Below are 23,433 nucleotides of genomic sequence, written 5' to 3' on the forward strand. Positions count from 1 at the left end.
TTAGTGATTTGTTAAAGTTTTCAAGGAAGTTTGTGTGGTGTGTGGAGTGTGACCAGGCGTTTAGCAAAGTTAAAGAAGTTTTTAAAAAAAAGTGATGCTCTCACCCCATTTGATCCGGATCTACCATGTTGTGTAACGGTTGATGCCAGTCAGAAGGGGTTGGGTGCGATACTTACACAACAGAATGGGAATGTTGAGAATACTGTTGCATTTGCTTCAAGGGTGCTCAGGAATGCAGAAACGCAGTATTCTGTGATTGAGAGGGAACTTCTTGCTTGCTTATGGGCTATAGAAAAATATAGACCTTACATATGGGGAAGACGTTTTAATTTGCTAACAGATCACAAACCTTTGGTTGCCATATTGTCTGCGGGGCCCAGTAAGTGTTGCACTCCAAGAATCACAAAAATGGTTAGCAAACTTCTTCAATATCAATTTGAGGTTCATCATGTTTCTGGGGGAAAGAATGTCAGGGCAGATTTTTTATCTCGCTTTCCTCAGAGCAGTGGACATAGTGAAGGGACCAGTTTTCAAGATCTAAACGATGAGGATAATGAAGATTGTTTGGTAGCTTCAATAGACATTCCGGTCCTTGCTGTTGGTTCTGAATCTGATTGGAGGGCAGCGTTGTTAGATGATTGTCTTCTTCAGGAAGTGTGCCAGCTGGTCAAGGATGGGTGGCCAAGTGAGAAATCTTTGTCTGCATCATTACAGCCGTACTGGAAGGTTGAGTCAGAGATTTCAGTAGAAGACGGCTTATTGATGAGATGTGACAAGCTCATACCACCTCATTCCTTGAGGGTCAACATTATTAAAGAGGCTCATGAGGGACACCTGGGCATCACTCTTACTAAACGACGAGTCCGTCAGGACTTTTGGTGGCCCAGGATGGATGTTGAAATTTCCACTATGGTTGAAAACTGTCCGGTGTGTCAGACATCAGAGAAAAGTTTGAAGGTCATAACTCCACCTTTACACCCTATTGAATGTCCTTCGGGGCCATGGGTTAAAGTGGGTATTGATATCATGGGGCCGTATGAGATTCTTCCTCTGGGGATGATATACATTTTTGTGGTAATGGACTACGCGTCCAAGTGGCCTGAGATCAAGGTTGTCAGGGAGGCCAATTCTTCATCTCTTGTCAAATTTCTCAAGGACATATTTTTGAGGGAAGGGTTCCCACAATTCCTGGTTTCTGACAATGGGACCCAATTTGTGAGTGAAGAATTTGAATCTTTTTTAATGCTTAGTGGCATTAAACATCTCAAAAGCTCACTGTATCATCCACAAACCAATGGCCTCGTCGAGAGAATGAACAGGGTGGTAGGTGAGTGTGTCAAGTGGGCAGTTAATGGGAGGCATGATGTGTACAAAGCGCTTGAGAGCATGTTGTGGTTCTATAGAACTACACCTCATTCATCTACAAAGGTTTCTCCTTTTGAGTTATTAAGAGGTAGAAAGGCCAATACGAGTTTCCGTCCAGGTTGGATGGGTAAATGGGTGGAGTCGCTGTGTGATGTTGAGGTACTTATGGGTAAGGTAAAAATAAATTCTGATAATGCTCAAGAAAAAGAGAGAACATGGTTTGACAACAAGAAAAGTGTAAAAATGGTTGCTCTTTCTGTGGGTGATCTTGTACGTATTAAGAGTCCGGTACACACCAAGAAGGGGTACTCAAAGTTTGGACATCCAGTCAAGGTCATTCGTATTTACAACAATGCTGCCCAGGTTGAGGGTGGTTATTGGTGGAATTTGTCTAGACTTATTAAAACAAGGTCTTGCTCGACTTCTAAGGATTCAAGCGTGTCAAGCAAAGCACATACCTTTTCTAAGGATTCAAGTGCGTCAAGCAAAGTTCATACCACTTCTAAATTACTTACTGGACAACGTAGGAAAAGTTCAAGAATTTGTGTTATTCCTCATAGATTTCGTGATTAAAGATTTAGGTTAGTTTAATTAATTGTATAAAATGTTTAGTGTTTAGTTTAGTTTGTCAGGAGGAAAGGAGGTATTTTATATGCTGTAGTCAATGTTAAGTAAGCCTGAGTCACTTTCCTGCTCCTAGTTATGTGTGTGTGTGATGTCAGCTCATGATGTCACTGTTAGAATGTTATAATTCAACTGGAGCATACTGACTGATGCTGAAGATGGTTGGCGGTTCAAGAGCTGTGTAGTCTCTTAACTTCAATAAATTCACTTTACTTCTACCTGTTCCTGAGTGAATTACTACATAGTGGTTGGGCCCGTAGGCTCTAAAATGCAGAAAGCGGGAAGCAAGCACCTGAAAAATAAGGTGCGAGCCGTCAGATTTATAAGTTATAACCCATAGGCTGGAATGAAGATTAGCATCAGTATAACTACCTAACGGGGATGGATCAGACTTACTTATAGCAAATTGAAAAGAATGTGTCCCTTTCAAACGGCCATGAGACCAAAAATATTTAAATTAACTTGGACCATGAAGTTCCAAAGGATTGTGGGTGAATCTGAAAGAAAGAGGAAAAAGATGTGGACCCTAATTGAACCACCACTCGGTTAACTCGGTTAACAATAGCTCATAAAATGTCCGTGTCACGAAACAGGCAAAGAAGATTACCTCTGGAATGTATCGTGACACTAGAATGGCCCACCAGGTGCTTTTACCTAGGGGGGGGAGATAAAATATAGAAAATGACTATTAACCTCATGTAAGAAAACGCCCATAACAAAGAAGCTTCTGTCAAAAAGGGGGCTGTGCGTTTAAAGTTCACCTCTGGTCTTAGAACTGACTTGCAGGGAAACGGAGCACTAACACGTATGCTGCTTATATAGGCGGGGCTCGTCTCACTCGTGCACAAGTGAGCTCCGTCAAGGCAGACGCTAGATGCTTGTCAATTTTGACAAGTCATGAGAGCTCTGTCATGGAAAAAAGACTGCCTTGAACAGATTTCCGTGATTATAGCAATGACCGCGAGGGCATCAGATCCATCCCTAAGATATCCAATAATTGTCACACAGTTAAAACTATCGAGAGGCACAACATACAATTAATAAAACCCATGGAAAATATAGAAAATAATTAAAGATGCGTCTACTCCCAACCAGAGGGAGTGTACCCATAGTCATAATTCCCAATCCATTGTCGTGGAGGATTTCCATAACCAACATGATGGGGTGCATAGTTACCAGGGGTAGTGGCATTTCCTATATACATGGTGGGCATTGAATATACACTTTGTATTTACAACTATTATTATGCTAAGCATTATATTAATAATTTTGTGTGCAAAGAACCTTCTATCTCATATACAAGACAAATAACATCAAGACAATTTAACACAAACTATAAATTAACGATGTGGCGAACCACTGGCAAGTGGTACTTGTATGTGTTAAAATCTAAGTATTGTCAGTGTATGGGAACGCTGTGCTAGGTGGTAAGCCTGGCCTTTACAGGCAAGCAGGCCACATAGAATTAATCAGTGGGGAAAGATCAAATGTATCTTGCGGCTCTAGGCAGAGTGTGCAAAAAGTCTTATTCTGATGCTAAACACGTTAGTTGTGCATGGCTAGCGTCCAATTCATTAAGGCCATTGTGTATAGAGTCTAAGCGTGACATCCATTTGAATTCTTTGACACTAATAATGGTTTCAATGTTCCCTCCCCTAGGGCCAAGAGTAGCCTTCTCCAAGACCGCCCACTGTAGGTCATCTGGACCATGTTTGGCATCTCTGAAGTGCTCCACCAGGGGCGCTCCTTGTACTCCACATCGTATTCAGGTGCAATGCTGCAGTATGCGTGCTTTTATTTTTTGCTGTGTCTGGACGTCATATATTTTGGCACAGGGGCAGATGATTTCATAAATTACATTGGTGGTATTAAAGTTTGTAAAGGATTTGAGATCAATCGCATGATGTTTATACACAAACTGTTTTGTTTGGATCATGATCTTGCAGGCCTTACAGTGGCCACACTTGAAATGGCCAATAGTGGGTGGTAAGTTTCATAGAGATTGAATGGATGGATCCTCTGGAGAGTCTAGAAAAGAACATACCACATGGTCTTTCACACTTCTAGTCTTCCTAAAAGAGTGCATAGGTAAATCGGACTGTTCAATGTCATCTGATATGAGGCCCCAGTGCTTGTTGATCACTTTCTTATTGGCATTACTCTGTGTTGAAAAAGTGGTGACACAGATCATCCTCTGTAAAGAGCCTTCCTCTCTTCCTCTTGCTGTTAACAGTGTTTCCCTCGGGCTGAACCAGGCCCTTTTGCGTGCTCTCTTAACCAACCTCTTCGGGTACCCTCTTTGCAGAAGACGCTCGCTCAACTCCTCTGATTCTGACATGAAGCCTGCCTTCTTGGAGCAGTTACGATGGATACGCAGGAACTGCCCAAATGGTAGATTGTCTGTAAGTACTCTAGGGTGATGGCTATTGCAACGGAGGAGTGAATTACGTTCTGCTGGTTTCCGGTATAGTGTGGTGTACTGTTTGTTGTTCTCATTTCTGATGGTGATGTCTAGGAAATTAATCTCTCTGGGCTCCAAATGATTAGTAAACTGTATGTCTAGACAGTCGGAACAACCTAACATGGAAAGAAATACCCATTTAGTTTTGTCCATCCAGGTTAGACCCCCAGGCGCCTGATGGCATCTGCACAAGTGCTGGACCTTAATCCCCCGTGGACAAAAGGTTGTGACCCAGAGGGGTGGTGTGCATCCCAGTCTGGAGAAATGTTTCCTCTCAGGGGGAGGTGTGAACAGCCATAATCCACGACAGTCAGCTGCAGGTGCCCACAAGATACACATACCCCACAGGCTTCATTACAATGTTTTCCACAACAAAGTTCCTTGTGGCATGGGTCCAGCAAGAGAGAGACAAAGACCTCAGACAGTGGCCGTGATGTCAGGCACTGTCATCTTCCTGATCTGGAGGTTAAAGACAGTCTTGGCTCCCTGCTCAGGTTCCCCCAACACCCCTTGAACACCACACGCTCTGGAGCACAAGCTAGCACAGGTCCCCTTGGTTGCAAGCACGGGTCCTTAAGGCACCCCAAGCTTCCCCCACATTCCTCGAGCTTCTCAGGTCTTGGCACCTCAGGTGTCCGCTGATCTTTATGAACACATTCCTCTGCTCAGCGAGATGATGGTGTACATCAGGACAGCCCTTGTCCCAACCAACAATCACTTCCACCCATTTCTGTCACACCCAGTTAGTCCTTATGATCTTGTGGAAACAGTGGGATCCTTTGTGTCCATGGGATCTTGTGAACAGGAGGCCAGCTAACTGACCTATGGAGAATGCTTCAGGACTCAGGTAACAACAGTGGGCACTTAATTGCAGGGCAGCAACGTCCAGCCAAAACCCACCAAGTGATTTCCCAGCGTCAAACCAGTGTAGTATGGTTCCAAATCCAAAAGCATCTCTGGCTGCTGAGGACAGAGTCCCAGTAGTTAGACACACAATGGCCTTTGAGAATGCAATCAGTTCAAGAGTCCACCTTTGAAATGCACAGGCCCTCTCTAAATGTTTTCCTGTCTGCCATCCTAGTCTGAGAGCTTCGATCCCTATCTTTAGTGGGGCCAGAACCCTGCCTCTTGGAATGCAGTTGGCAATTCCACCCCCACGTAACCATCCCAGAAAGACACCTCAGAGTCAGAAGTCTTCAGTTTCCCTTGACCCCCATTAGTTTATGGGCTTCAATTAGGAATGCACAGAAGTAGCTGTCCCCCTAGCAATAATATGTGAAGTGGAGACAGGCCGACCGTCAAACAGAGTCTTGAGCATCGAAATGCCCACTTTCCCAAAAGTGATATTTCCCCACACGTTATGGCGGATCCTCTTGCACTACTGGACAGGATTTGCCATTTCGAATCATCGATATCAAACACGATAGTGCCGCTATTCTGCCCGTAGGAAATACTGCTCAATAGGCTTTCTCTACATTCCCCCATGCTAATCCAATGTGAGAAGCAGGTTCCATCGTACTGAACACACCTCCCGGTGCCATTCATGACCCTTGCATGTAACGCACACACACACACATTCCCTAACTATTCCCAACACAGCACCTTGTCACCAGTGAGAACTTTGATATAGCAAGACACATGCAGAACCTTGGCACATAGTAATTTTAAATGCCAGACCGAGTAACAGTAACCTGTGCACACAGGCCCCACCAGGGCAAACCTGTGGCAGAATTGATGAGCTACCTCCGTGAACACATAACCAATGCGGCAGGCCCATGGAGGAACATTCAAGATACATGCCCTGGGTATATGTATTACCCCTTGACAAGGGACTTACAGTTAACTTGAATCAGCCAATCATATATATGACGAGCACAGTGCTTTTGCCCTGAATGGCAGTGTCAAATGCGCTCAAAGTCCTAAGGTTAGCATCCAGAGCAGCGGAAAACTGGGAAGGAGAAAAGCAAAAGGTCGAGGGAAAGCACCCTAGAAAGGGCCATTTCCAAAAGTGACATAGATGTTTTCTTTAATCTAACTTAATTATGATTCTGGCCAAGAAGTAACTTATTAGTGCAATGCTGCTCCCTTTGAAATCCCCCATGGTAATATCTGGTGGGAGAAGAACTTTGGAATGCAAATCAAACTCATATTTATCAATGGAAATTATTGTGATCCTTCCATCTGAATCAACTAGGAGTTCGATGCACTTATCTATTCCAACCTTGATTCAGTAATTGTCTCATATTTTTACCTACATTTTCTTAGCGGTGCCTTCCACTTAAACAGCCAAAACTAACTAATGTATTCTGTCACTCACAAAGTCATCACCAACTATCTCTTCACTAGTTACACAGCTCCCCTCCACTCTACACAAGCTGCTTAAATATCGTGTTCAGGAATCGTACACAATATGTCCTGCATGTGTGTCCTACAGCTTAGCAGTTCTTAAAATTGTCCAAACATGTGGTTGAGCCATATTTAAAGCATGCAGTATTTCTAACATTCAGTCTACTGGTTTTCTGTTTAGCTACTTAGCTTAGCAGTTGTCAATCTCAAAACATGTAGGGTTCTCTACTTCTCTTCACTTTCTATGACAGCAATAACATTTGTATTGGTATTGTTAGTGGGCAAAGCATTGCAAGCGCTGAGGAGTTTGGCATCCTGATGGGATGTATTGATGCTCCTTGAATTGTCCAGCACTTTACCCAGTGATGGATTCTGCCAACCTAACAATCTATTGCGCTGTTTGGTAATTGCATCTCACAGCTAATTAGTTGCTTATAAGTTGGGATGCAAATATGTCAAACTCACAGCTAGCAGCTAACAGCTTCAGTGCATTAATAAATGCATCTTTCGGTTCATTCGAGCCTTGACCCCAAGTAAAGCACCTATGACGGTGTACTACTAAGTGCTTTTGTACATCAATCAATTTTTTATGCTGTTTCACTACAGTTTGATATTCCTCTAGATCTTCAACATTGTTGAGTAGCATACAGAAAATGTTTAAATATATTTGTCTGCCATTTTCCAGATAATTGTACATTACATTATTCTACCAATCCGGTGTACATTTGTGGCCATCTCTGGCACCCAGGTATGCATTGAAAGATCTAATTCAGCACTTCCACTTGATTTGGGGGTTTCATGGATCTTGCAAACGGGCTGGTGGAGAGGCATTCTACACTTTGATTGGTGAGAAATATGAGCTAGCGAAAACTTGCATAAAAGTAATTTAACATAAAATGCTTGTATTAATAGCAAAGTAAACATAATAAAATAACACTTCCAGAGACAGTGGGGAGTGTTGGTAACTTCTGAAAGGTAGAAGCAGACTAAAGAAAATTAAACCAGTTGTCTGAAAACATGACAGTGTGTACACAAATCACCTTGGAGTCGTCCTTGTTGACTCGCATCTGTATAATGTTAATAAATAAAACATAAAAATTACTGTGGAGCCTACAGAGAATCTTTTTGAAAGTAAGGTATTGACTATTTTTTATATTCAGGCAGACAACCCTGAAAGCTTGAAAATCTCTCTTAGGCCCTCATTGTGAGTGACACAGTTAACAGCCATAAATGAGTGACTCCTTAACGTGAATATTGCAAAACAAACGCCGCACTCCTACAATTTTCTCACAATGCATTTTGGAAGGACAAACCAGCCGAAATTTATTGGGTGAAGCCTGCCGAAGAATTAAGCCACACATTTTGCATGTTATTTTCCCTTTTCAGGGACAAGCTCCTAATAGGGAATTTTTTTTATCAGGCCTGATACATTTTACCCCAGTGAATTAAGAGGGCCAAATAAATACCAGCTCCAACACCCAGACATTCGTAATGAGGGCAGTGGTGGACCTGCACCAGACCCTTCGAATCAGCAAAAGCTGCCAGGAACAGTTCAGCAGGTGGTGCTCCTATGCTGTCCGGTGTAGGCTAGACTGCGCATGACTGGAGCAAACGTCACCAAACACAGGATCAGATATCTGAGTCCTGACACTGACATGGAATGAGAACAACAAAGCTAACGCAGCTTGCCACCCATTCATCAATAGTGACCCTGAACTGAAGCAAACATTAGAATTAAATTGCGTTCAGGAATGAAAGCACAAACACGAGCATCTTAAGGTGCTCATCTCGTTCTATCAGGGTAGAATCTTAAGGCATTCAGCGAATTTGTTCAGTTCTGTTTCCAAAATTACCTGAAGCACTCACAAAAATAAATGTGGATGAAATCAAATGCCACTGTGTATCTGTGGCCCCCCAAATGCAGACTCTCGTCGCCAAACTGAAGTGATGGCACAGCACAAAGAAGTCGCAAAAGTAGATGAGTAGTTTATTAAACAAAGAACAGTGTCCAGTCTGTCTTCCTGCCAATGTCCAACTGACAAACGTAGAGCTTGCTGTTTCCTGATATTGTTTCAGACTCTTATTAACAAATCTTCCAATAAAAGGGAATATGCTGGGTGTTGTCACGAATTTCATTGTGCGTGCTGCATTGCATCAATGCAATGCAGCGCTCGCAATAAATTTCGTTTTATTTATTTATTTATCAACTGAACTCCGTTCGGCCTAATGCCGGAGTTTACTAGCCCCCACCCTGCCCCTCTCCCGCCCCCGCCCCACCACCCCGCAGCACTCCCACGAGGAGCAGCCCCTGGGCATATCTTGATCAGTAGAATTGGGGGGGTGTGAGCTTCAAATGTCCCAAGAATCACGCTGACGCATCTTGCCAAAATATATTCTACGAGAAGCCGGACATATGGGTCTAGCGGCAGTGGAAAGGAGAGCAGTGCAAATTGTTAGGGTTACTTAAAAGACAATGGGGTATATTCTATAGAACATGTGATAAACAACACAAAAAAATGTTAACTCAACTTTACACATCGCAGCCTATCGCGGGAAAATAACCCCATATCAACGTGGAATTCACAACAAGGCGGTACCATGCGATAGTCTGCAGACACCGCGGACAATGTCTACGATACGACCACCTCGATGGAGATAAAAACACAAACCACAATACCAAAATACCTACGATGGGCCAAAGTGCGATGAGGAAATCAGCGATAGGCAGCGCCAAGCCTGCAACACACACCTGGCAGGTGGGAAAATCACCATAAAACTAGAAAAAACACGCAAACACAAACTGACCAAGACCCAAGCACCATGGAGGCAGCCGGAGTAGGCGCAGAGGACGAGTGCAACCCCACAAGCCCCCGCACGACCAGCCCGGGACCTCGGGGACAGGGAAGGGCAAGGACAAGAAGAAGAGGAAGACGAAGTTCAGTCCGCAGGCGAACAGGATCATAGTCACAGAGGTGATGGAACACCATCAACAACTGTTCATCACCTCCAACGTGTCATTGGGCACCAAAAATGGAATATGGCGGGACATCGTGGACAAGGTGAACGCCGTCCGAGAGCACAAGAGGACAATGAACGAGGTCAAGAGGCTATGGAATGACATCAAGTAAAAGACCAAGGAGAAACTCGCAGCCAACCAGAAGGCAGAAATGCAGACTGGAGGTGGGGGCCCAGCGCCACAGCTCATGCTAGATTACATGGAGGAGCTGGTGTCGACAGTCATCAGTGTGGATACTGTGGCCGGAGTCGGGGGATCAGACACTGCTCGGCAGGACACAACACAACCGCAACAGGGAGAGTGACCACCAGGTACTAGGGGGGTCGGGTGGAGATGGCCATGATGGCACACATGCACACTCAAGCAGAGCACAGTGCACACCCTCAATGACCCTGGGTCATCGCCCAGATCTACAGACTGTCACAATGTATAATGCCATGCTGTCTGAATGTCAACATGTACCAGGCGGCTACATACATGTGGACACATTGTAATACATCATCTCCCATTCACATTGCAGGGCCACCGTCAACATCCACTGCAGAGCAGTCCCAGCCACTCTTCACTGATAATGAGGAGGACAACCCCAGTATCGACGCACAAGCCCTCCTAGACATCATTGACATCATCCGCGACTCACCTCCAGGATCAGGGCAGCCCAGCTGCATCGAGGACACCCCACCGACCACCCAAACCACCCAGCAGGAGGCAGCCACGGCCCGGTAGTCTCCCAAGATCCCCAGGAACAACACACGGCCTTCCAACGCCGTGTGCTGGAGGGCCAGAGGGAGTCGGCTGAGCAGGTGCGGGTGGGGTTCGACCTCATGGCTACCAAAATGGATGTCATCCTTGGGAGTCTAGGCCCGCTCCATGGTCTCCAATGAACCCTGACGGACATCGCTGGAGTCATGACGCGGAGAGAAGAACACTTGTCTGCTCAGAGGGGCTCCAGCGATGCCAGTCGTGAGCTGGCACACATGCGGAGGCTCATGGAGGCCAAGTGCGGATGGAGGCGGAAAGGATGGCAGCCACCGCTGCACATCAGCGAAATGTAGCTGGGATCTACCATGCCCTACACATCCTCATCATGCCATTTGTGCCACAGGGCGTGGTGCTGATAAATGCTGCTGCCCCCACACCATCAACATTTCCGCTCCCTGGTGTGCCAGTGCCTCACAGTGTGGCAGGCGTATCCACTCCTGGAAGACATTCTATTCACTGGAGAGTGGAACTACAAGACACAAGACATTTTGTCCTTGAGTGCTGCAAACTAGCGCTCACTGAGAACTATTTTGAATATGAAGGTACCCTGTTTGAACAATGCCATGTTACTTCCATGAGAAGTGCCTTTGCCCCTAGTGTGGCAGGGATATATGTGAGTAACTTTGAGCAACAATTCATACAAAACCAAGACAACCCTCTCCTGACACAGATACGATTCTGGAGACGTTACATAGATGACGTCATTATGATATGGGAGGACTCCCAGGAAGCACTGCTGGAATTCCTGTTATGGATAAACAGTAGAGATGAATGTCTGAAGTTTACATGTACATCGGACAAAACACAATTAGAATTCTTAGACATCACGATCTATATTGAGAACGATACTCTCCAAACAAAGACTTTTTACAAACCTACAGCAAGAAACAGCATACTCTCCTATAACAGCTTTCATCCTCCCCCCCTGAGAGATAATCTACCGTATAGCCAGTTCTTAGGCCTAATACGTAATTGTAGCACTCTGAAGGACTACAAAGACCAAGCCAACGACTTGGGGGAAAAAGAGAGACTACCCAGTAAAAACCATCAGAAAATGCCAAAAAAGAGCTCGCAATCAACCTAGAGAGAGCCTACTAGAGACAATACCACGAGAAACACCAGCAGATTTACTAACTTGTGTAACCACATATAGTACATCAACGAATACGATAAAGAAGATCATAAACAGAAACTGGAGGATTCTCACATCCAACACTCTACAACGGCCCAAACCTAGATTTGCCAACAGAAGAACACAAAATATAAAGGATCATCTAGTGCATACAAGACCAGCACCAGTTATCAATAAAGAAAGCCTCACTGCAGCATGGAACTTGAATCCTATAGTGGGTCACTACCCATGCGGATCATGCACGGTGTGCAAATTGACAAAAGTTACCAAGAAACTACAACTCTTACCTAATTTCACCTGGACATTAAGCCAACACACGAACTGTAACACCACTCATGTGGTTTACATGATTACATGCCCGTAAGAATGCAAATACATAGGAATGACATGCCGAAAAATAAAACTACACATAGGTGAACATAAGAGCAATGTAAACTGCAAGAGAGCTACCACCAAGATGAGCAAGCACTACATTGAGAACAATCACTCAGCAGATGATCTCAAATGGGTAGTTCTGGAGACATTACACATGAAAACTAACAATGCTGAACGTGTTCTTTTTGAGAAAGAACAGCGTTGGATCTATCGTTTGAAAACTGATAGTGAAGGATTGAACGATAATATTCCTTGGCATACACTAATGTGACTGTTTTACATGAGGCCACACGGACCTTGAATCCAGCACCAACCCTAACTCTTGTAATTATGGAATGTGAAATATTGGCAAACGCTAATGTGACGGTCCAACATGAGGCCACATTGACCTTGAGTACGGCACTAATCTTAACTAGCTGAAAATCATATAATAAAAATCATGATCCAACAATGCTGACATGAAGGTAACAAATGACCCCAAAAAAATGGCTATTGACCGATCAATATATTTGAGTTAAATATGAAGACAATGCGGTATTATCCACCTCCCAATGTGACGCTATTGACTTTCAAACACCCAAAATATGAGGGAATGATTATACCAGTCTTTCTACCAGTACTCGATTCAGGTTAAATATAGAGACAACGCAATATGATCTACCTCCTTTTGTGACACTTCCAATTTTTGAAACGTCTATGAAAAAGGATAATAACAAGAGGGAATGGTCATACTAGTCTTTTCTCCATGCTGGCCACTGCAGTGCCAACCATTTATGCCAACCAACACAGACACACTAGTCCTTTTACCATCTTGACACTAGTATCTATTTAAATACGAGCTCTACGCGGCCTCGCGTCTACCGGGATGCCGCACATTGAGACAGAACAAGTCACTGACTTGTGAGAATCGGTATGCTGCCACTCCATGCCCACAAGGCAGGGGAGATTCTGGTAAGGTACATGGCACTAAAACCTTTTACTTTTACATACTTAGGTTCTTTTACCGCTCTCCGGCACCCTGAGGAAGCCAGGAAACTGCACCAATAAGGTAATAATATTGACCTGGTTGAGTTCACATGTCACCGCACGTAACGCTAATTGCCAGACACGAAATATTCACTACAGTACTGTGTCTCTCTCAACACTCCTATATCTACACGGTGTTGATATTTATGCCATTTTGTTGACTGTTTTGATGACTGGTGAATATAACAGAACGCGCGTCTTTACAATTCAGACGCTTAATCTCTGATACTTTAAGATCTATTCTCTAACTTAACTAACTTAAAGCGCATTCACCCATACTGTTCAAATGAGGGTCTTCCTAAAGTGTAACTCCTTTCCTCATTTTGGCTCCACCATTTCAACTGCCATCGCATGAACTAGCCAAGCTCGCAGAGATTTTCTGAGTAAAAAGTCAAGCCTAATATAGGCTTTTAAGAATGTAACTGTAACAGTAATCTTCATGTACACCATAGGACAGTATAGTCACTATGTTGAAGTCATAGGGAAAACCGTAAAGAATTATTACAACAGTAATTTCCTTTTTCAGTTTCAGATACGAAAGATCTGACTACAAAAAACACTTCATTAGGAGCCGCAATGACCTCTTAAGAAAACCCGGTCCTGACGAAAGCCTTAAGAATACACAAGAAGGCTGAAACATGTTGACCTACCAGTGCGGTAGACTATTAACTGGGTCTACAGATGCACCACTTTATTATTTTTTATTTCTCACATCACAGCTTTTCTAAATAAATTCTTGTTACTAAGGGCCTCATGTAGGTAAATAAATTTTACCGGTCCTTAAATACCGAGCCGTACCGAATCGGTAAATTAGAATCGGTAAGTTATATGTAGGTAAAAATTCGGTAACAGTTACCGATTCGGTAACATTCGGTAATCACGAATCGGAATTCACCGAATCGGTAAATACCGAGGTGGTATTTACCGAATCGGAAAATACCGAGGTGGTATTTACCGAATCGGAAAATACCGAATCGGTATGTACGGATTCGGTAAATAAAATCACATGACTTGACGAAACAGCTAATCCTGTGCAACGACAGCCCACCCAACCAGGAAGTGCCCACACCCAGGCAGGTGTACATAATTAGCCGAAGTGGCCACACCCAGGCAGGTGTACATAATTAGCCGACCCTGGAGAGGCTTGGAGTGCAGAGGAGAGGCAGGGAGCCGTTGCATGTGCGAGCGGGTAAACGAACAGCATGTCCAGCCAGAGAACACAGAAAGACGGAGGGGAAAGGAGGAGGAAGCTGAAATTTAGCCCCAAGGAACTCCAGGTGCTGGTGGAGGAGGTGGTGAAGCAGCACCAGAAGCTGTTTGGAAGGCAATCCCTGCAAGTGCCTGAGGCGTAAAAGCGCAACATATGGCTGGCCATCCAGGCGCAGGTCAATGCTGTGGGAGTGACCCACAGGGACATTGAGGTCCTCAAAAAGCGCTGGTATGACCTGAGGATTGTAACCAAGAGGAAGATGGGCGACATCCAGAAGGAGGCCAGCCAGACCGGAGGTGGAACCAACAGGGCACCTGCCCTCACCGAACTGGAGGAGCTGGTGGCGGCCACAATCCAGCAGGAGAGCGTCGTGGGTCTTGGGGACGCCGACAGCTCTGCCAGAGCCGCAACACACCAAGGTAAGACGAAAGCACAGCAATGTAGCCCCCCCTACCCCTATCCCACATCCCCCATTGTGAAACGAGAATCACACTGCAGTCCACACGTGTCAGTGCAGACAGGCAATGCATTCCGGGAGATGTAGTCAGGGCAACACTAACCATGACGTAAATGTTACAGGGCAACAAGGCATGTCACGCACTCGAGGCACAAGGAGACAGAGGACATATTGGAATGTGAAATGTGTCATTGTGACGCTTGCAATGCAGCCCTTCGGGGACACTGAGCCAATGTTGTATTTCTGTCCACAGATGTGACATCATGCAGGACAGGGCATGCTGCAGGAGAGACGGCACACCGGCCACAAGTATCACCTCTAGCCAGCACAAGTTCAGACCAGGGAGCAGGCCCACTGGCAGCCGCACCACCAACACAGCCAGCCTCGCCGCACCCAGAGCCAGCATCACCTCACCGAGAGCCAGCATCACCACAACCAGAGCCAGCATCGCCACTCATGTTCGAATCACCGGCCACATCTCCGCTTGCAGGTGTGAGAATGAGGAGGCGTCCAGCAGCCAGGCTACGAGCCTTAGACACCTCGTCAGACGACAGCATGGGCCCAGAAGACCGCACCGGGCCCCAGGAAGGGAGCCATGCCACTGTGCCCCACACCTCACAGGCAGCACAGACGGGAGCAAGAGGGCGCCGCAGGTTGCGTGTCCAGAGTCCACCAGCACCCACTGACGGCCATGGTGTCTTCTTGGGTCTCGAGGGCCAAATGTTGAAGCAACAGCGCCTGCAATCAAAGGCAGTCATGTCAGTCCAGAGGCACATGCGGGTGATGAGGACAACATTAGTCAACATGGACAGTAACATTAGCGGCATGGCTGCGGGCATTCGGAACATGTCCCAGTCAATCCAGCAGTTGTGCAGCAAATTAGATGCTGACATCGAAGCACGGCGCCGGGAACGCCAGAGAAGGGACACTACCAGCAGGGCACTCAACCGTCTGGCAACTGCGACTTCTCTACTGTGCCGGCGCTCTGTGACGATGCAGGAGGGCCTAACACAGTGCTGCAGCGACCTGTCCCGGGGGATGGTGCAGGTGACAAGTGCACTAGGGGTGCTATTGACTAGTCAGGCGTCGACAACTGCTGCAGGGGATGCTGCGGAGAGCATCGACACCAGCAGCAGCATCACACCCCCCGTCCCAGAAGCACGCAGGAGCAGCAGGCGGCTTGGGGTTGGCTCTAGTGAGGATGTACAGGCCGTGCAATCCACCACTGCAGCGCGTATGCGCAAACATTGATGTAGCCCTGCTAAGCCACTTCCCATTGGGTGACGTAACCCTGGACATACTCCTTGTATAGATGGTATATTGCCTGATTGGCCTGTTCATGTGTTCATGGCGTGGTGCCACATTAAAACTACGTCAGGACTTCTCACAACTCGCTGTGTCCCCTCACTTACTCAGAAATAGTTGCATGTGATCTCTGCCCGTCTCTCTCTCCCATCGATTGCAGTTGGCACTCTAGCTGCGTTGCCCTCTGGCTGGCCTGACTCATCCTCGTTGTCCTCAAAATATGTTAGTTCCACATCTGTACCTTTTTTCGTGGCAAGGTTGTGCAGCATTGCACAAGTGGCAATAATCTTGCAGCAGGTGATGGGTTTGTACTGGCGTGCGCCTCCGCTCTTGTGCAGGCAGCGGAACCTGCTCTTCAGTAGTCCAAACGTGCGCTCCACCACATTGCGTGTTGTTTTATGTGCCACGTTGTATCGTCTCTCACTCTGGGTTGCTGGGTGTAGGTAGGGAGTGAGGATGAATGACCGGCATGCATATGCACTGTCGCCTGGATGAGTAAAAGGGAACCATCAGTAACATGCCTCTATACACTATGATTTGCAGGTTTCAAGGGGCGTCACTGTTACTTACCTAGCAGGTATCCCTCTCCGAATTCTCCGGCACTCAGTCGTGTGTAGATCCCACTATTCTGGAAGATGTAAGAGTCGTGGGTGCTCCCAGGAAACTTTGCAACAATATCTGTGATGATGTTCCCTGCATCACAGATCACCTGCACATTGATGGAGTGGGTGGACTTCCTGTTCCTGTAGATGTGCTCTGTATCAGCTGGTGGACAGATTGGGATGTGTGTACCATCAATACAGCCGATGACATGGGGGAACTGTGCCATGTGATAAAAGTCTGTTTTTGTTTTCTGCAGTGCAGCCTGTGTGTTTGGGAAGCTTATGTAGTGGTGCATTCTCTGCATCATGGCATCCAGGAACTTCCTGAAGAAACGTGACAGGCAACTCTGGGATACCCCACCCACCGCAGCTATCACCACCTGATAACTGCCGGATGCCAACAGATGTAGGCTGCAGAGCACCTGCACATGTGGGGGTATGGCGTGCGCCCTTCTTATTGGCTGGTCCAGGAGTGGGTGAAGGTCCCTGATTAAGTCCATGATGGTTTCGGGGTGTAGCCTGTACCTCTCATGTATCTCTGCATCAGTCAGCTGGAATAGTGTGATGCGCTGTCTGTAGATTTGTTCCTCCCGTCGCCACACCCTCAGTCCTGCTGCCTGTAGACGTAGGCGCCTTGCAATGACGTACATGGCGGACATGTTGTCCACGCTGTTGCATTTTGGGTTTGCCTATATGCATTGTTGATGGTTACCACCTGCTTTCAATCCGTGTTAATTACCGACTCTTATTTACCGATTTTCCTGGATTTCTTAATTACCGAGTGCTCCTACATGTCATTTTAAATTTTACCACTTCATATTTACCACTTCATGTTTACCGAATCGTTAATTATGTATTCGGTAAATCTGATTCTGTATTTTGGAATTCGGTAAATATGAATCGGTATTTACCGCCTCATATTTACCGAAAAATGGTTTTTGGACTCCTACATCTCACTTGTCTGAATACCGGTCGGTAACGGCATATTTACCGAAAATCGGCCGTTACCGACCGGTATTTGGCTACCTACATGAGGCCCTAAGTGATGTAGGGAATTTTAACTTCACTGCACCTGAGCACACGCACACCCTCTTTTTAATCTCTGGACACTACTGGCAAATCAGTTGGTCTACCTCCAGGTGGGGGACAGCATATATACTATCTAAAAACCCTATGATGATGCTGTAACAGTAAACCTAGGCGGAGAACCAAGATATACCGCCAATTGCCTGTGTACGTGTATGAGGGTTTTTATACGGTTCCAATACGACTAAGACCCTGATTTCACAGGACAAGTGATCCATTCTCCGCCCTCTTGATTTTCTGTATCCACTCCGGCACCTGATGTGTCACTGCCACACAGTGCTTCCGACAATCCTCCTCCGGCCCCTGATGTGTCAGTGGCACACAGTGCTTCAGCCAGTACTGCAACACCCACAGGTGGGGCAGAGCACACATCCGGGGATGAGGACGTGGATGGATTTGTGTTCTGAAGGAGACACTAGCATTCATTGCTGCCACCTGGCTTGTTCCTGCTTGGTGACGCACATGGCCCCATGACCGTCCACTGACCCCCGATACACTCCCATGCACTCACCTTGGACAGCAACATGGACTGCCATATCCTGTTTGATGACCAATGACACAGCAACCAGACTGCGGACTGTACTCTTCCTCTCCCGCAGTAATTGTCATCCCTGGATGGACTCTGGCTGGCTTTCAACGTGCCCATATTGTGTAGTGTGCTTGGCATTGCCCCGGACCGCTCCAGCTGCAAAACTGCACTGGTTGTGCAATAAACATCCAGTAATGCACTACTATGTCATGTCTTCCAACAACCATGTATGAATTCATGGATGAATGTAGGGACAGTGATTTCCCTTGCGTCAATGATGCTCATCCTGTGGGATGCCAGTCAGAGGGTGCTACATTGCCTATTGTGTTCCGGGTGCCGTGGACACTACAACAGGGACACCCGCATCAGTCACTTCCTTGTCCGGACATGGACTGAACCATGCCCAGAGCCCGCGAGTCATTGTTGCAAGCCCTGCGCTGGTCCGGCATACGGCAAGCCAGAACACTCCGCTTACGCTCCGAGGGGGGCCCCTCATTGTTACCCATCGCAGGTGTACTCGCTGGTGGTGTGCAAGTCACTGGTCTAGTTGTCAGCATGTCACAGCCACTCCCTGAGGGCAGGTTTGCACACACACCACACCCATCCGGCAGAGGCGTCACAGGCCATGTGACTCCACCAACATAAGGGGCCGACGACATCACATTCCCCTCTGCCAGTGGTGACTGGATGACGGACGCTCCACGGTTCTCAATCATAAAGGGCCATGAGTTGTTGCACACAGGGTTAGTGGCACCAGAGGCCTTGTGGCCGGCAAGGGCCCACCACCACGTGGCGCTGACTGGGGTTGCACAAGGTTAGTGGCACCCGAGGCCCCTGCAGCCGACACGGGCCTACCACCACGTGGGGTTGACTGGGGTTGCACAGGGTTAGTGGCACCAGAAACTTTGCGGACGGCACAGGCACCCCGGACGGTGACTTTGGGTGCACTGAGGTAGGGGCACCTTAAGTGCTGAGCGGGTGTGCAGCCTGCGATGATGCCCCATCCCGGCGGTCCGGACAGCTCAGGTTTGGGGCAGGGGTGCATCTGCCTGGGTGTGCAGGGACGGGCAGGCAATGTTGGCTTCTGTAATTGTGTGTACTGTGCCAATCATGTATCTTGACTCTGTTTCAGATGACGGGTCTGTCCCAGATGTGTGACCTGGTGGACTTCAACACATACCGGCAAGTGGTTGTAGACACACCGGTGGCAGCAGGTGAGCAGTGTGGCCTGTGTGCGCAGGGGCGACACTCTCTCTCTCTCTCTCTCCCCCCTCTCTTCTTCTCTCCCCCTCTCTTCTTCTCTCTCTCTCTCCCCCTCTCTTCTCTCTATCTCTCTCCCCCTCTCTTCTTTTCTCTCTCCCTACCCCTCTCTTCTTCTCTCTCTCTCTCCCCCTCTCTGTCCGTCTATCTCTCTCACCCTCTCTTCTGCTCTCTCTCCTTTGCTCTCTCTCTGTCATTTGATGTGTGCAGGACACAACTTCTCATCATGGTTTTTGTCTTGCCCGCTATGACCTATGGATTGTCCTTAAGGAGGGGGCCGCCATGTGTCTTCATTTCAGTTCAGTGTTCCTTTTAATAAAGTTTCATTTGTTGCTTCGTAAGTGAATGTATGATGCTCATTTTTGAGACGACACATACATGTCACCAGTTTTGATTGTGCGACATCATGCGGATTATTTTGTACATGTTTAGGTGTTGCTCATGTGGCATATCTTTGGTCGGGGGGGTGCCGGGGAGAGGGGATCCTGAGGGTGGTGGCGGCGAGTGCTGTTGCCCTTTCGGACCTTTGGCCTGCATGTTCAGTTGCCCGGGTGCATCTGTTGTTCTTCAGGTGTGGCTCTGGGCTGTGCTCCCTTTTGTGGTGCAGGCTGCCGTCTGAATTTGCACCAGGTCAGAGCAGGTGTTAGTTTCCTGGTGCTAACGCGCCTTATCGTCTGTTTTGTGTTCTTTTCGCCGATCTGGCTGGTCGTTGTGAATGTTGAGGTGTGGTGTTGTCCCGGCTTTTGGCACGGGAACGCCTACTCTGCATCTCATTAGCGATAGTTGCGGGGGTCGTCTATGGTGATGTTTTTTGCAGCTGCTATTGTGGGTAAACTGGTGCTGTGGGCTGTTAACACCAGCTTGTGATTGGGGCGATGAATTTATCGCAACTTTGGCCGTGATAATGTGCCATTAACTCGGCGATGGTTCCTTGTGAATATGCCCCATTATGTTGTAAAATAACCAACAGTTTTCAAGAACTTCAAAAGAGAGACAGAGTGAGACAGAGAGAGAGACAGAGAGACCGAGAGAGAGAGATTTTGCCTGAGTGTGCATGTAAAAATACCAAGTAAAATCCGCTAGCCTCTTCACCATACCCGTCTGAAAGCACCTGTACCCAACTATTTACTGGAGAATCCATTTATTAGGGGGTGTAACACCCCAAACACCTCCTAAAACTACGCCCCTGACTCAACTACTGAAAAACCCTTGTTTAGATACTTTGGGGTCCTCCAACTATAGACCTATGATCCGGCCTTATGCTTCAGTCACAATTTGATGTCAGCAAATATGAATGTGATTTCTGTGGTAATCTGAAGTGCCCTTTGGCCTTATTATGCTTGCTAAAGTTCATGACTCTGATGGTCCTTGAAGCCATTTTATTCACATTAGTACATTTTCTCATTTCCTACATTTCGAAGTAAAGCGTAGCTTTGCTTTCAATATAGGCAACCAGAAAAATGATTTTAAGAAACGAATGATGTCAGCAGTGTGTTCATGCTTTGTATCATTGGTTCATTGATGTCTGGCATGTTCTCTGTGGGAGGATCCTGACACCAGCTCATTAGATAAGTTTTGGTGAAAGTAACACACTTCTGTCAGGTGTTTACCCTCCATAGACTTGTGTTGAGGAAAAAATGTATATGAACCATTCGGATTTGCATGCATTTCAGCAATACATACTCTAACTGGCCTTTTTCAGGGAAATCTCTGATTGGTTGAAATTACAATTGTCTTTTGAATATTTGCTGTTTTTGCCTTAAACGCAAGTTAGACTTTTGGCTTCCTGATCGTGTTGGGCTTTATTTTACCACATGCCTACAGATGTCCTGCTCCTAAGTCAATGACCACTTTGGGAAGACTGTACTCTGCTCCAGACTCGCTATGTTAGACAGTTTGCACCATAGTTCAATTTGGTGTATTTACAGGTGAGTCAGCACCCCAATGCTATGCATCCAATTTGCAAAGTCACATGCACTGTCCAGCTTCTAGCACTTTGGGAGTAACAAGACTAACAAGTCTTTTCATAAAAGGGAGAATGCCGGGTGTTGTCACCTCACTATTGAAAAAGCATTGTTTAGAAGCGGTGGGGTCCTGAAATTATGGACTTTGCATGTGGCTCTGTGCTTCAGTCGTAATCTGATTGAATACCTGATCGATCAAGGAGTATCACAGCAATGCGAAAGCCTAATCTATCAATGTATTTTCACCCTAGGCTTCAGAGCAGCTCAGTCCCATCCTGGCCCAGGCAAGAAGCCAATCTAAAGGAGTCTTGACAAAGGCTAGAATATGTTACAGCCTTTTTCGCCATTCCCGAGACCGGGCCTTCTGGAGATCTTTTATTTTCCCTAGAGGTAAGTCTGCCTTTGAACTGAATTTCCACCAACCTCAGTTATCACACTTAAAGTGATTTTCAGATCCAGCTAATCTATGGTCCCATCAGTGCGGAAGTATCTAATCATAGCCTGGCTAAGTGAAGCCCTATTTGCAAAAGCCACATTTGCTCGGTCACTGATTCCCAACAGAAAGAAGTTGGGAAGTTTGAACTTTTAATCTGCCAACAATTTATCTGGGACTTTTTGTTTAAATACCCTTTGCCTTTCTCTAAGTACCATTAATGTGTCATTAGCGGGACAGTAATTGTGGTCCAACCTGACCAAACGGGAAAATTGAATAACATTTTCAAGCAGGGTGATCCAGAAGAAAATTGGAGTCAATTTGACCTAAATAGGGCCGATCATTAGTGCTTGCATATTTGGGAGCAATGAACCTATGTCTATCTCCATCCTTAGCCATTTGTCTTCCTTTCTGTTGAATATAAATAGTATTCCTACGTTGTGGAGGTAGAACAGAGAAGCATTCAGCGCTCTTATTATTGGCAGAGCAGGACAGCACTTGAAAGGATGACCCCGCCCTACGCAAACACAGCTCTCCCCCCGTTAGACATGGTACAATCAGCAGGCCCTTCATGGCCCATTTCTGTCAAATAATACACCTAATCCATTAATGGTTTATAGGGGGCAAGAGATTCGCTAATTCCCCATGCACATCAATTATTCAGATTGATGGTGTGCTTTAGACTGCAACACAATCCCAACCCCACTGCTGCTGCCATCCCCCTGAAGACGTGGCCCACTATTTGCCCCCCAAATCGCTTCCTAGCCTAAATCATCACATTTTTAGTATCTTAATTTTGTTATGGGAGCCATTCCGAGAATTAAAGAGTTTCTGTATTAATATGCGCTTTGCTGACCAATTACAATTCAGTGTTGTCAAATAATGCACAGTACAAAAGTACACAAACACAATAGGAAGAAAGAAGTAGGGAAAACCTATATTTATGTCTATATAGCACCTTACTGCATGTGTGGCCAGGCTCCTTCATTTAGAAGTCATGTCCTTCTCACTTCTGACCACCATGTGTAAAAAATAATATTGGAATTTCTTTGCTTTTACATTAATGCCCGCTTGCACCTGTATACCACAATTTGCAATGGTATATTTTATAATCAAATGTGAATGTTGTTTTTGTATTTACCTAGAGTGCCCTTTATCCTCAGTATTTTTGCTAAGTTTCTTGACTCTAGTAGGACTTGAATCCATGTTATTTGGGCATTACATTTGCACATTTCCTGCATCTGGTAGTCACGCATATCTTTGCTTCTGATATTGGGAACCAGAAGAGCGATTTATGAAATTAATGAAATCAGCAGTATGTACATGTAGTGTACTTATTTTCAAGGACTGTGAACCCATTTCCTGGTGAGAAGATCCTTTCCACCAGCTCATTAGATAAGTTTCACTGAAAGTAACAAGTTTGTGCATATGTTTGCGCATCAGAGGTTCATATAGACGGAAACATGTATAAAACACGGTC

Source organism: Triturus cristatus, chromosome 7 (assembly GCF_964204655.1).
Source record: "Triturus cristatus chromosome 7, aTriCri1.1, whole genome shotgun sequence".
In the NCBI taxonomy this organism is placed as follows: domain Eukaryota; kingdom Metazoa; phylum Chordata; class Amphibia; order Caudata; family Salamandridae; genus Triturus; species Triturus cristatus.